This window comes from Schistocerca cancellata, chromosome 6 (assembly GCF_023864275.1).
Source record: "Schistocerca cancellata isolate TAMUIC-IGC-003103 chromosome 6, iqSchCanc2.1, whole genome shotgun sequence".
Classification (NCBI taxonomy): domain Eukaryota; kingdom Metazoa; phylum Arthropoda; class Insecta; order Orthoptera; family Acrididae; genus Schistocerca; species Schistocerca cancellata.
In genome coordinates, this window is record NC_064631.1 from 198,156,075 (window position 1) to 198,172,334 (window position 16,260).

The following is a 16,260-nucleotide window of genomic DNA, read 5'->3' on the forward strand; positions in this document are numbered from 1 at the left end:
GGATGTTTGTGATGTCCTTAGGTTAGTTAGGTTTAACTAGTTCTAAGTTCTAGGGGACTAATGACCTCAGCAGTTGAGTCCCATAGTGCTCAGAGCCATTTGAACCATTTTTGAAGCCCAAGTTGCCAGCTTGTTGATGAACAGGATATCTAATAATAGGTCAATACTTAATTATATATCCCTAAAATCGGCGGTATATTTACAAAATGCATCCGATATTTTTATACATACCTCGATATCCTCTCCGGTGATATATCGATGCATCGTTAACTTATTCGATAAAAAAATGTCTGGTAATGATATTGTTTTAAGTATCGATGCATCGGATACCTGATACTTATAAAAGTATCAACAGTCTTTGTGAGCATCAGATCGTCTGTGCGCACTTAAACTGTTGACACCATTGCAGTATGACTCGACGCAACTTTGCATTTGGACCACATACCGCTAGAATTTCACTGTGAATCTGTGTACAGTTTAAACGTTATACCCACAAGAATTGTATACTCGTTCGCTTACTTAAGGTTTGGAGTACGTTTCTAGTCGCACACTCCGATGTACCTTTCATCCGCACCGCAGCAGAACAGTGTCTGTGGTAAATCTGGAACGTGTATTCTCTTCTGACAATGTGCATCTCATCTTACAAAATGGTTTAGCATGGGACAATGCATGTAGCTTACTTTCCGAAGTCTGTACGTATTTATAGGCATTTGGTGAATATAACATATAACCAGCACGATAGTACGTAAATGGTACATGTGATGATTAAAACAAATTTGTGTAAGTACATATACAGAACACAACAGCTGATAACAGGTTGTAGTAAGACATCACGGAAACAGGGAAGACATGTAGTTTTTTCAGAAAAAGGTGGAGAGCAGACAATTACAGTAATCTTTCCTCTAGCGATACTGATACATTTTCTTCTGGTTACAAGACGGCTTCCAAAAGTAAAGATTAAGCAACGCATAAATATAGCTCTGTCTCCCGACTAAGTTCTATGTGGGAAAAGACAGTGCCACAATGAAAAAACAAGTGATCATTGGACAATGAAACTTTGTGGAAACATTTCACATTTTAACTGCCACATGTCCGCCCCCGGTAGCTGAGTGGTCACCGCAACAGAAAGTCAATCCTAAGGGCCCGGGTTCGATTCCTTGGCTGGGTCGCAGATTTTCTCCGCTGAGGAACTGGGTGTTGTGTTGTCCTAATCATCATTATTTCATTCCCACTGACACGCAAGTCACCGAAGTGGCGTCAAATCGAAATACTTGCACCTGGCAAACGGTCTACCCGACGGGAGGCCCTAGTCCCATGACATTAATTATTGCCACATGAGAAGGTAACATTTGTTAGTTGCTTACCATGTTTACGTTCCAGGTTACAAACGTTGCTCAGAGTGACTGCTATCTGCATCCACGACGTCCTGGAACCGCAATAGATACTGCTCTACTGCTACCCGACACAGGTGGGGCGTTGGCTACCTCTGTCGCTATGCTGATCTTCAACCTCCAACGTGTGTTAGTGTTCTATTACATAAACCCTGTCCTTCAGCTAACCCCACGGCCAAAAATCACACGGTTTAAAGTTAGGGTTGTTTATAAAATATCAGTGTATCGATGTGTTTTCAAAAAGGTATAGATATATGTGCTGCCGTGTTATCCGCAATATATCGATATCGAAAGGCGGTATCGAATGCCGATAATTTTATTTTTTCGCAATTTTCGGTGAATATTTGAGGTTGTTCGTTTGAAATTGTAGTAGAACACAATTTTACTTTCACTGTGTGAAGTGCGAAGGAGTCTTACTACTTTTTGAGCATTCACCACGTCGAATCTTTCACTTTGACTGTGTGAAGATAGTATAGGTGGACCAATACAAGAAGAAATCGGACTACACTGGCGGGGTGGAGGGGGAGGGGGTGCGTGGGGGTGGTGTTCCCGGGGTAAATGGAATAACAAATTACCGATGTGCAGAAATTGCACAACAGTGGCGTAAAAAAACTATTCTTAACGCAACCAGTGTGCTATTTCTTCACAATGGAATTGTTCAAAAACACTTGCTGAAAATGAACAAAAATCTAAATGACAGGACAGATGTTTGCGGTGGGCGGAGAGATGTGTGAAGAAAAGCTGACGTAATCGGTACTCGGCGCTACCAACAGAAACTATAACGTTTAAATTCATCACGCAATTTTCACACTACAACTCCTAGTTCGCTGGCGTTTGCAGAAATGGAAAAAAAAAAAACAGGGAAGTCGTCATGAAATGTTCCGGACAAACCTGATACGTCACGAAAGCGAAAAACGGACCCATCGGACACTTTTTATTGTGCCACATACATGGAGTTACCATTGTTAGCAAAGTGGTTATCAGCAACCGTGGACGTGCATCGGTTTTCCTTTCAGTTTTTGCTCGAAGGGGGATGAGGAGGCAGCTAGCTTGTTTATGTACAGAATATCTAAAAATAAATCAGTACTTAAATATACAGCTCTAAAATTGGCAGTATATGTACAATGTGCAACCGATATTTTTATAGGCCGTACTTCAGTATTTTAACGTCGATATTTCGATACTTTTCTTCATTATATCGGTGGCCGATGATGATACTTTTTTAATTATCGATATATCGGCTACCCGGTATTTTTAAAAATGTCAGTAGTCCTAGTTCAAATCTGCTGATCTTGAAAGCTAAGCAGTTTGCAACAAGCGGCCAATGACTCGGTTTTCTCCAGATGTGTTACGGAGTAGCAGAATCACCTCACGAGCAGTGTGAGGTGGAGCTCTGTCGTGCAATGAAACAGCTGAGCGCACAGCACCTCCCTCCCGCAGAGCTGCGATGACATGTCGCCAGAGCAGATCACAGAAACGTGTGCCGTCCACGATGATTGTTCTTGGTCCTCGGGGCCAGAGTTCTTCAAAGAAAAACGGGCTGATCACGAACTGTGCCGTGAAACATCACTAAAAGTGACGCTTTCGCTGTGCAGGGGAACTTCATGAACGTTCGTCATCCCACAATGTTCCGAGGCACGTATCGTCAACTGCTGTCCTTTGCAAGAAACGTAAGAGGGAAGTCTGCGCGAATGTCTACGTCATGTGGCAAAAGGTGGCGAGTAATGTGAAGTTTAACAAGTTTGTTTGTGTGGCCATCCTCCACAGCAAGCATATAAATACTTGTTTTGTAAATAAAACTGCCTTTTCCTGCTGCTAGTTACTTTATTTATCCCGTACGCGTTTCGCCTTCTCCTGTTCTAAGGCATCATCAGTGGGATCTATAAAGATACAGTTTTGTTAGTTTTAGATTATTAAACAGTTCAATTCGTGATTTTTTTGTAGAAAAGTAATTACTTACGATTTGCTGATCTGCGTTTCCTCACATTTGGTCTGGAGGTCGCACTACCACTTTTATCACTGCCATGTAATCACATCTTTGTGTTCTGGCCTTCCTCACACTGTTCCCCATGTTTCTCACTCTTTTTTATGGTGGACTATTGTTCTTTTGTCACTCGATACAACTATTTCGTCGTACACTGTTTTTCACAACGTAAATATTGCGACTCCATTACGTGTTTCATCTTCTTTAGTATGTTTACCTATTTGTTGCCAACCTAACGAAGTGTATGTACGAGACTAACTTCTGATTATGATATTTATACCGTGTGTGTGGATGAGTGAGAGAGAGAGGGGGATGGAGACGACGAGGTTGCTTTTGTTATGGGGGGGGGGGTCTACTAGCTCTTAGCGAATGGTTGAAAACTTTGGTGACAGCTGATTTGACTTTTCGTTTCAGTATCCTGTGGAGAGGCTCATGGATGAGTGAGTGTCAGGATGTTGGGTTCTATTATTATTGTATTGGACAGTATTATTATATTAATACTTTTTGCGAACTTTATTCTGTTGTTTTATATATTAGTGTAAATACTGAATTGCTTGGCATGCGTACTTGGTCATTCAACAGGATTTTCCCTTCTGCTTTGGTTTTCAGTATGTTGTAATTTTCTTGCATGATTAGGAGGTGTTTTTTATTGTTGATTGTACTTATTTTCATGTCATCTTCTCTACTGGTTGATTTGTGGTTGATAGGTGTTCTGCAAATGTGGAGTGATTTATCCCATATTTCCAGGCTCTCATATGTTCTTTGTATCTGACATCAAATGCGCTACCTATTTGTCCTATGTATGTGCCATCACAAGTGTTATACTGTAGCTGATATATACCTGCTTTCTGGTATATGTCTCTGTTTTTGTCAGTTTTGGGGTGTATTTTGTATAGAATTGTCTGTTGCGTATGCTATGTTTATTCCCTGTCTTTTGAAAATGTTGTTGATTTTATGGATGAGTTGATGTTTGTATGTCATTGTGTACCATCTTGTGTTTTCTTTCATCTTTTTCTGATTATCCTGTGTAGTCATTACGGAACTGCGTGTTTGTGTTTGGTTCTGTTGTATTGTTGTCTGTGGTTTGGAGCTTTCTGCTTTTATTTTACCTTTAATTTTGTTGTTTAGCTTTGTGACTGTGTTATTATTGTAACCATTATTTTGTGCTATCTGCATTATTCTTTTTTGGTAGCTTTCTTTGGTGAGTGGTACTGTGTTGTGTCTATGGACCATGTGTCGAAGTGCTGCTTGCTTTTGTGCATGTGGGTGGTTCGAGGATTGGGGAATGATAATGTCCGTTGCTGTGGGTTTACAGTAAATTTCAAGCATATGCTTATTGTTTTATTTTCTGATTGTTATATCCAGAAAGTGGTAGTGCGGCCTCCAGACCAGATTTGAGGAAACGCAGATCAGCAAATCGTAAGTAATTACTTTTTTTTTTTACAAAAAAATCGCGAAGTGAAGTGTTTAATAATCTAAAACTAACAGAACTGTTTCGTTATAGATCCCACCGATGATGCCTTACAAGGGAACCTCCCCATCGCACCCCCCTCAGATTTGGTTAAAAGTTGGCACAGTGGATAGGCCTTGAAAAACTGAACACAGATCAATCGAGAAAACAGGACGAAGTTGTGTGGAACTATGAAAAAAATAAGCAAAATATACAAACTGAGTAGTCCATGCGCAAGATATGCAACATCAAGGATAACATGAGCTCAGGAGCGCCGTGGTCCCGTGGTTAGCGTCAGCAGCTGCGGAAACGAGAGGTCCTAGGTTCAAGTCTTCCCTCGAGTAAAAATTTTACATTCTTTATTTTCGCAAAGTTATGATCTGTCCGTTCGCTCATTGACGTCTCTGTTCACTGTAATAAGTTTAGTGTCTGACCGCACCGCAAAACCGTGCGATTAGTAGACGAAAGGACGTGCCTCTCCAATGGGAACCGAAAACATTTGATCGCAAGGTCATAGGTCAACCGATTCCTCCACAGGAAAACACGTCTATATGGCACTGGTGACGGCATGTGCGTCACATGACAGGAATATGTTGTCGACCCACCTAACTTGTACTTGGCGAATGGGTAAAAAGATTCTTCTACCTTGCCCGACTTAGGTTTTCTTGTGGATGGGATAATCACTCTCAAAAAAGTGATGAAAACATAAGAGTTTGTCACATAAACAGCAACAAATGAATGAAACAGTTCACAGTCGCACAGTTTTCCTTGTGCTCTGCCAAAACATATGTTTTTAAAGTTTTCAAATTTTTCCGTGTGTAGATCGTCAAATCCTGCATATGTCCAAGCAAATCTGAACATGTCCTGGAATTTTGGAGAGCGAAGTTGATTATGTGTCAGTGCCTGAACTTTGATAATTGACACACGATCACGTAAACAATACTGCTCTGTGTACCTGTGCAGCTTCGCAAAATCATAGGATCTCTTCATAAAGTATTTCACTTGCCGAAAACCAAACACATCTAACGGTTGCACAAGAGGTGCACAACCTCGTGGAATGATAATCACGTCTTCTGCCACACTAAACTTGTACAATGCCTGATCCTTCTGTCCTGTATAGCTGTCAAGGAGATAATAATTGTCTAAAAATAAAAAATTAAATTTTTCACTCGAGGTAACACTTCAACCAAGCACCTCTCGTATCACAGCTGCTGACGCTAACCACGGGACCACGGCGCTAGTGAGCTTAAATGATCCCTGATGTTGTATATCTTACGCATAGACTACTCAGTTTGTATATTTTGCTTTTTTTTATAGTTCCACACAACTTCTTCCTGTTTTCTCGATTGATCAGTGTTCAGTTTTTCAAGGCCTATCCACTGTGCCAACTTCTAACTAAATCTGAGGGGGGTGCGATGGGGAGGTTCCCTTGTTAGAACAGGAGGAGGCGAAACGCTTATGGGGATAAATAAAGCAACTAGCAGCAGAAAAAGGCAGTTTTATGTACAAAGCAAGTATTTAATGTGAAGTTTTTACGGTTATTGTTCCACAGTAGTTCGCAGCATTTTTCGAACGGTGGACCATGGAATTTTCACCTGTCGCGATACAGTTCGTGCACTGCTTGAAGTGCACATTGCGCCCATCATTCTCAGTCGTGGGATCAGTAATTTCATCAGCAATATGTGGTGCAACTGGCCGTCGGCCTCTCCAAGGAGCAATTTCCAAACCGTCAGTTAATTTGAACTTCCCAATCAAGTTTTGCAACCTCGGCGCGGAAAGAGGACCTCTCCACATTCCTTTCAATCCGTCGATATCCGCGAAGAGCAGCAGCACTATTGCTGTTGCTTTGATAAAACAGATAGACTCATGCTGACTTTCGGCAGCTGTAATGCACACTGATGCTTGGATTGCAACCCGACGTCACTGTGCCACTACCGACACCTAACGGCAAATCATGACACTAACACTGCTAACAACTCATATCCTGCAGTGCACAGTCTGGACATCATTCCCATAACCAGTACAGTAGATAGTTTTCTGTGTACACTGTCTCCTAGTGAAGGTTTAATTCTTATCACCTCGGTTAGAATGTTTTAAAATATTTCGTGGTTATTTCGTAAATTGTTGCATTTTATGACGAGAGGATTGCTGGAAAATTAATGTTTCAGTTTACTTGGTCACTAGCACAAAGACCGAGTGAGGTAGGGCAGGGGTGAGGTGATGGCATCGTATTCATGGCATTGGCGGATCTAATGCCCATACAGCCACCACTAAATCGCTCAAGGCGAATGCTGGGATGGTTCCTCTGAAACGACACGGCCGATCTCCTCTCGCATCAGCCCCCTGTCTGAGCTTGTGCTCCGTCTCTGATGACCTCTAACGACATTCATCTCTAATGGTCCTTCTTTCGTTTTCCCGCACAAAGTTTATTTTTGAACGCCACTCCACTCAGACAAGACGAATATGTGATACAAATCACCTCTGATGTTCGGCAATATCAACAGGTTGTAGAGTCCGTGGCGCCCATCCTCTGGAGATGAAATTATCCATTATTGAAATGGATTCTTATGAGGGACTTTGTGTGTCGTCTATCGTATGTCCAATCTGTAATCAGCGATCTATTAGTCTCGGGGAAGCAGATTTCACTTTATAGTACTGGTGCTTTTACCGCATTGCTCTGTCCATGCATTGAAACACGTGGTCTTTTACCACGCCAACCTGTTTCAGAAGAGGGCGATTCAGAAGAAGAAAATCGCTGCATGCTGTTGGCTTAATGTATGAATTTTAGGTGTGTAGCACTTTCGTTCCTTGAAGATCGTGTTTGCTTCAACTACACTCCTGGAAATTGAAATAAGAACACCGTGAATTCATTGTCCCAGGAAGGGGAAACTTTATTGACACATTCCTGGGGTCAGATACATCACGTGATCACACTGACAGAACCACAGGCACATAGACACAGGCAACAGAGCATGCACAATGTCGGCACTAGTACAGTGTGTATCCACCTTTCGCAGCAATGCAGGCTGCTATTCTCCCATGGAGACGATCGTAGAGATGCTGGATGTAGTCCTGTGGAACGGCTTGCCATGCCATTTCCACCTGGCGCCTCAGTTGGACCAGCGTTCGTGCTGGACGTGCAGACCGCGTGAGACGACGCTTCATCCAGTCCCAAACATGCTCAATGGGGGACAGATCCGGAGATCTTGCTGGCCAGGGTAGTTGACTTACACCTTCTAGAGCACGTTGGGTGGCACGGGATACATGCGGACGTGCATTGTCCTGTTGGAACAGCAAGTTCCCTTGCCGGTCTAGGAATGGTAGAACGATGGGTTCGATGACGGTTTGGATGTACCGTGCACTATTCAGTGTCCCCTCGACGATCACCAGTGGTGTACGGCCAATGTAGGAGATCGTTCCCCACACCATGATGCCGGGTGTTGGCCCTGTGTGCCTCGGTCATATGGAGTCCTGATTGTGGCGCTCACCTGCACGGCGCCAAACACGCATACGACCATCATTGGCACCAAGGCAGAAGCGACTCTCATCGCTGAAGACGACACGTCTCCATTCGTCCCTCCATTCACGCCTGTCGCGACACCACTGGAGGTGGGCTGCACGATGTTGGGGCGTGAGCGGAAGACGGCCTAACGGTGTGCGGGACCGTAGCCCAGCTTCATGGAGACGGTTGCGAATGGTCCTCGCCGATACCCCAGGAGCAACAGTGTCCCTAATTTGCTGGGAAGTGGCGGTGCGGTCTCCTACGGCACTGCGTAGGATCCTACGGTCTTGGCGTGCATCCGTGCGTCGCTGCGGTCCGGTCCCAGGTCGACGGGCACGTGCACCTTCCGCCGACCACTGGCGACAACATCGATGTACTGTGGAGACCTCACGCCCCACGTGTTGAGCAATTCGGCGGTACGTCCACCCGGCCTCCCGCATGCCCACTATACGCCCTCGCTCAAAGTCCGTCAACTGCACATACGGTTCACGTCCACGCTGTCGCGGCATGCTACCAGTGTTAAAGACTGCGATGGAGCTCCGTATGCCACGGCAAACTGGCTGACACTGACGGCGGCGGTGCACAAATGCTGCGCAGCTAGCGCCATTCGACGGCCAACACCACGGTTCCTGGTGTGTCCGCTGTGCCGTGCGTGTGATCATTGCTTGGACAGCCCTCTCGCAGTGTCCGGAGCAAGTATGGTGGGTCTGACACACCGGTGTCAATGTGTTCTTTTTTCCATATCCAGGAGTGTATATGTTCAAATGGTAACGAAAATCAGGATCCCTTTGTGATCAATCTGGAACCATCTGCCAGTGTAAATAGAAATATCCAGTTGTGATTAACACATCCGTGAATGTCAGTGGCATTCAGCTCTCTCTCTCTCTCTCTCTCTCTCTCTCTCTCTCTCTCTCTCTCCCTCTCTCCTCCTGTTTCCCTCTCTCTCTGTCAACTAAAAGTAGAAATAACTCTTTCATTGTATTACTCTTGGTCTCGTTGAACAACTACGCGACTGACGATTTTGAATGTGAGACGAACTGCAATCGCCCACATGGCGTTGTCCATCAAGTACTTAATCTTTTTGAATTAGACTATATTTACCACAATCTGCGATCGTCTTTTCATCGTATTAAAACGTTTGTTTGAACATGCAGTCCCATGGCTTTATGTATTTGCAGCAGTACTGAGTTTCTTCATGATACCTGTTCTCAATTAAGAACCCTGATTCAATGAGAAATGCACTTCCTTTACTTCGCCGCACACTCTTCTGCCTACTATCGTAATATTTAAGGTTATTAGATAAGTCAACGTGGTGCAGTTTGCTGATGTGCGCTTTTGAGTCTAGCTACAGAATGTCATCATTATTTATTTTTCCTGTGTACTTCGATTCATTTCGTACAGATGGCAGATACATTTGTCTTTCAAGAGTTTCTTCTGCGACACGAGGCTCATAGCATGCCTATTCATTAATGCAAAAGTATTTATTTTTAAGATTTGTAAACCTGTTTCCTTCAGAAAGCTGAATTAAATAAAATTGACTGAAAATCAGGATGAAACGTTGCAAAAATGAAACTGAATATTTAAGTTAATTTTTCAAGACGATACGAGGCTTTCTGCGTTATATGCCCTCGATTTCATTTCAGGAATGTGCTTCGGTCGCGTCTGTTGCAGGTAGCTCCACCTACTCGGTTCTTGGAAGGCTTGTGGCGATGTTGTCCAAAGAAAGGATGAAAACATGCTGCATGTACGCTAAAAGAAAAACTGAATCACATGCATTCATTTTCATGTGAATTGTATGCTACACTCAACTAACACTGGTAATTACAGACATATTCATTTTAAAAGAAAATTGAATTGATTTTAAAAGAAAATCGACCAGGGAAGACACAATTGAGATGCGTCTTGACGTTAATGGCGAAGTGGGCTGGAACACCATCATTTATACCCCTTCGAATCCCAGTGGCACTTTTTCCAGCAGGGGAGGCTAGAAACGCCGACAGTTCCGGCCTGTTAAGCGACGTGAAATGAAGACTGGTCCAAAAATATGGTCGCCAGTTATTGCGGCCTACACATTCTGGCTGCACCATACCACGGAGGTTCTTTCCCACTATCCCACAGATGACTATTATGAAAGTTTAACATACCACTCCACGTAAAATGGTCTCATCTGTGAATAGGGTGGGTAGCACAAATCCCGGAATCGTTATTACCTGGTGAAGAAACCAGTGACATAAATACTCCCGATGTGGAAAGTCTGTCGCTAGTAAGCCCTGCAGATGCTGTAACTGATAAAGGTAGGCCCGCCGCGGTGGCCGAGCGGTTCTAGGCGCTTCAGTCCGGAACCGCGCGACTGCTACGGTCGCAGGTTCGAATCCTGCCTCAGGCATGGATGTGTGTGATGTCCTTAGGTTAGTTAGGTTTAAGTAGTTCTAAGTTATAGTGGACTGATGACCTCAGATGTTAAGTCCCATAGTGCTCAGAGCCATTTGAACCATTTGATAAAGGTAGTAACAATTGTCATGGAGAAGGTTCCACACGGTCGTCTGGCTTACCATGTAGTGGCGGGCCAACTGCCTGGTATTGACACGGCGGTCGCCTTTCACAATGTTCATCACATTTTCATCCAAGTCTGGTGTCCGAACATATCGGATACGTCCTTGACGATTTCCTGCTTCCTGAAACAACCCTGCCACAGACAAACTGCGAAACACTGTTGCAAACATTGAATGCTTTGGTCATTTGCCTTCCCATAAATAAACACCATGTCGGCAAGCTCTCGATTCGAATACGGGACCATTGTGTACAACGCTGTATCACAACCACGACAAAGTGAGTCAGTAAGAGAAGTGAATCGGATACAATATTACCAATTCCTACGGCAGGAGAGCTAGGGTATGACGTATGAGGAACAGTACCGCCCTCTAGGAGGAGACCACGCATACCGTAACTGTGGCTGTATGTAACAGCGCGTATCAGAAAGCTGTCTCTATAACAATGTATGATTGAATAAATGGTCAACATTGTGCCTTGCAGATTAACAAAACCAGTCAGGAAATGCCACAAAAACATTCTCCAGACCACAATGCTCCCTCTTTTCTTTCTTTCAGACGTTTTACGCCGTACACTCCAACGACCATCTTCCCGATGGAGCGTAAAACGTAACTTAATTCCTCCCGACCAGGCCATGAAGGCCCAGCGGTACCGACCGGCCGCCGTGTCATCCTCAGACCACAGGCGTCACCGGATGCGGATATGGAGGGGCATGTGGTCAGCACACCGCTCTCCCGGCCGTATGTCAGCTTCCGAGACCGGAGCCGATACTTCTCAGTCAAATAGCTCCTTAGTTTGCCTCACAAGGGCTGAGTGCGCCCCGCTTGCCAACAGCGCTCGGCAGACCGGATGGTCACCCATCCAAGTGCTAGCCCAGCCCGACAGCGCTTAACCTCGGTGATCTGACGGGAACCGGTGTTACCACTGCGGCAAGGCCGCTGGCAGCGTAAAACGTGATTCATCTAAAAATACCACCTGTCGCCGCTCAGTCGCCTCCTGTTGCGGTACTGGCGTGCAAATTCCAATCTTCGTAACCGATAAACGGCAAGTCAGTATGGGTGGATAAACCAGGCGCCAACTGCGGAGACTCATACGCAGCAAAGTTCTTTCAAATGTTCAAATGTGTGTGGAACTCCGATAGGACCAAACTGCTGAGGTCATCGGTCCCTAGTTTTACACACTACTTAAACTAACTTATGCTAATAACAGCACACACACACACACACACAACCATGCCCGAAGGAGGACTCGATCCTCCGGCGGGAGGCGCCGCGCAACCCGTGACATGGCGCCTTAAACTGCGCGGCCACTCCGCGCGGTGCAAAGTTCGTCGAACGGTCGTTGAAGAGAAACACCGCTTGGTTGACCTGGGCGGTCAGTTTCTCAGAAGTGATACGCCTGTTCGCCCGTAAACATTATCCGCGGCCGTCGTTCACGCTTGTCATCTATGGCGTGCGATGCACCACAGGAGCCTTGGCGCCGGTTTTGGACAGCGCCATTTTCTCATGCGTGGTACAGTTTAACCACTGTGGCACACAAGCACTGAACATAATGCAATTGTCATCGCAGGAGAAAGTGGCAATAATAGAGGGAGAAAAGCGGTGGAAAACATGATTGGGTTAGGACATCAAGAAAACGGATTGGGATGGCGTAGTTGCCTACATCGCAGTATTACCAATAGAATCGCTTCCGCTGCATGTAGATTTGGGTGCACAGCTACTACCTGAACTCTTGAAAAGAGGATAAGAGTTTATCAACATGCTGTAGGGCAATCAGGCATCAAGAATGCAAGTCAGTCAATCGCCAGTTATCGTGTGCTCCCCCCCCCTACCCCCCGAGCACGCAGAAATGCCGCAACACCGACTTGGCATGGACTCGACTAATGTCTGGAGTAGTTCTGGAGGGAATTCATACCATGAATCCTGCAGGGCTGTCCATAAATCCGTAAGAGTACGAGGGGGATGCCAGATGTGCTCATGTCTGAGGAGTCTGATGGTCAGTAGAAGTGTTTAAACTCAGAAGAGTGTCCCTGCAGCCACTCTGTAGCAATTCTGGAGTGTGAGATGTCGCATTGACCTACTGGGATTGCCCAAGTCCGTCGGAATGCACAATGGACATGAATAGATGCAAGTGATGAGACAGGATGCTTACATGTCACCTCTCAAGACGCATCAGGGGTCCCATATCACTCGAACTGCCACGTGCCCCACTCCATTACAGAGCCTCTACCAACGTGAACAGTCCCCTGCTGACATGCAATGGATTCGATACATTTTGACTCGTCCGATCAGACAACATGTTTCCAGTTATCAACAGTCCAATGTCGGTGTTGACGGGCCCAGGTGAGGCTTAAAGCTTTGTGTCGTGCAGTCGTAAAGGGTACACGAGTGGGCCTTGAACTCCTAAAGCTCATATCGATGATGTTTCGTTCAATGGTTCGCACGCTCACAGTACTGAAATCTGCAACAATTTGCGGAAGGGTTGCACTTCTGTCACGCTGAACGGTTCTCTTGAGTCGTCGTTGGTCTCGTTCTTGCAGGATCTTTTTTTCGGCCGCAGTGATGTCGGAGATTTCATGTTTTACCGGATTCCTCATATTCACGATATACTCGTGAAATGATCGTACGGGAAAATCCCCACTTCATCGCTACCTCGGAGATGCTGTGTCCCATAGTACCGACTATAACACCAGTTCTCTTAAATCTTGATAACCTGCCGTTGTACCAGCAGTAACCGATCTAAGAATTGCTCCAGACACTTGTCGTATATAGGCGTTGCCGACTGCAGGGCCGTATTCTGCCTGTTTACATGTCTCTGTATTTGAATACGAATGCCTATACCAATTTCTTTGGCGCTTCAGTGTATGACAATAAGATGTTGGTGACACCTTTCGCTTAAGAAGAAGTTGCTACCGCAATTTCCAAGCTCAAAACTGGAAAGGCACCTGATCCGGATGGCGTTCACCCTGAGAGCGTACTGATGGTAGGTTTACTGATGGTGCCATATTTGACAGTGTTACCAAACGAGGCGTTGCGTATAGGTAGGATTCCAGCGATGTGAGAAAGAGCTAGAGCAGTAGTGATTAAAAATGGAAAGGATAGAGGTGCGGCATTACCAAAAAACTATAGACCTATTTGCTTATTAAACGTCTTAGCCAAAGTTCAGGAGCGTCTGTTCTGTGATCGGTTGCAGGCGCACATGGAGCTTTCGGGTCTAAACCAGTCAAACCAGTGTCAATATGGATTCAGAAAAGGAAACGGTATAGACGGTGCGATTAACAAAGCTCTTCGTATTGTACAAAATTCGACAGCGAAGTACACAGTCGCACTCTTGATTGATCTCACTCGAGCATTCGATAAACTCTGGTGGCCTGCTATGTTTGCACGCTTCCGGGATCTCGGTGTCCCCAAATGTCTGTATAAGAGCTCTGTAGATAATTGTAGCGGACGTAGCGTCCAGTGGAATGCGGGGCAGAGCAAGGTAATCAGAAAAATTACTAAGGGCTGTCCTCAAGGCACCATAAGTGACCAGTTGTTCTGGGATCTTAATATTGAAACCCTGTTAAATGGGGCGGATACTATTGAAGATGTTGTTGCATCTGCAGATGATATCCTAATAGTTGTGTCGGTAGAATCCAGGGTGAAGCTTGACGTAAAGACGATTGATGTAGTTGCTCAGATGCAGCGTTGGTGCAAGGGCAACAAACTGACTGTAGCTTTTCATGAAACAACGTACATGCTTCTGAAGAGAAGACTTTCTCTTGCCAGAAGTCCCTCCCTGATTCATGACGGAATACCTGTAAAACGCAACACTGTTTATAGATATATAGGCATTCTTCTACGCCAGAAAGGAAACTTGGTAGAACATGTAAAATCTGTTACTCAGAAAGCGACAGAAATTATGTATAAGATTTCATGTGCTGGCATTGCTTACTATAAATTAGCTTTGCATATGGTGCGATCATATCACGCAGCTATCTTCAACGCCATTGTGGGTTTCGCTGCCAGCGTCTGGGCAAAACAATACTGCGCTGAATTGAATTGAGCGGTGCGACTTCTGAGGCTTCCGCACTACACTTTTCGATGATTTACTGGTGACTCTCGGCGTATCTTCGATGGATATTGTGGTACGTTACAGGACAGTGCTGTATTATTAGTTAGGGCGCAGAGAATATGATCGTATGTACCAGATCGTAGGAATCCATATTGCTGATAAAGGATATTTACGAGCCTGAAGTTAGATGAATGAAAGTCTAACTGGGACACTAGGAGCACTGCAAGGTATCTTCCCAAGCAACAAGAACAAGCTCAAACTGAGTGACATCGCCCCTATTCGGGGAATGGTGCACCTATTGACAGGCTACGGTCCATATCCGAAACATTTGCATCTAGTCGGCTGTAGAACACACCAATCCATGAATGTGGAGAGGAAGGTTCTGCTGATCATGTCTTTCTCAGGTGCCCCCTTTTTCAGGTTGTAAGTGACCAAAACTTGTGGACTATAATTAATAGGATTGCAAATAGAGTATCTAGAAGGTAGCTCCTTAACTTTCAGTCTATAAGGTCAAGTGGAGGCTCTGAATATCAAAACAACGTCAAGGAGATCACACGAAGCGTTTCTTCCATTATACATAATGATAGACCCATACAAATTTAATCAAGCGAAACTTTTATATAGAACATTTTTAAAAGGAAGGAAAGAAAGAAAGAACAAAAGAAAGAATTCTATGGCCACCCCCACAGGTTTGCGTAGATTTCAGGATTGCCGAGGCACGCACATACCAGTGTGGACAATGTAAAATAGTGTAGCAACATTAGGTTTAGAAGTAGGTATAGCCGTAGATAGTCGCAAACCTTGAGTTGTTCCGAGGCTGCCAATAACATATATAGTAATATAAGCTGGAAATTATTCGCTTAATTTTTTTAAAATTCTTTCTTATTTTCAGTTTCCTGTTTTATTTTCTCATTAATACTACAAATGGTTGCTGTTAACATAATTTATTACTACATACAAAATTACTTCATTGTACGTCACCATGATTACTGAATTTGTACGACTTGTTTAGAGTTTCCAGATAACAGGTCGAAAATCGTAGCAGCAAATTAAACTGAAGTGAAATAAAGTTTACAAGCTGAACCGTTTGGGAAATGCTTTCACCTTTCACCCAAAAGCGTGATCATGCATTATTGGACGTCAGATAAAGAGCTCCATTTCAGCATTATCACAACGACTGCACGTCCCTCCCTCTTCCCCCCCCCCCCCCCCCGACACACTTTATATACCCTCCACTGCTAGTGCTGCCACCTGCCTTCTGGCAGTGGTTATTGCACTTGACATCGAACATTGGCAGTGATCAAATTAATGTTACTGTACAAATTAATAA

At 44.6% G+C, this 16,260-nt stretch overlaps 1 pseudogene; it reads right to left on the minus strand.

The window, feature by feature from the left end:
- Positions 1–11,702: 11,702 nt before the first annotated feature.
- On the minus strand, positions 11,703–11,820 carry LOC126089581 (5S ribosomal RNA; annotated as a pseudogene).
- Between the last annotated feature and the right edge of the window lie 4,440 nt (positions 11,821–16,260).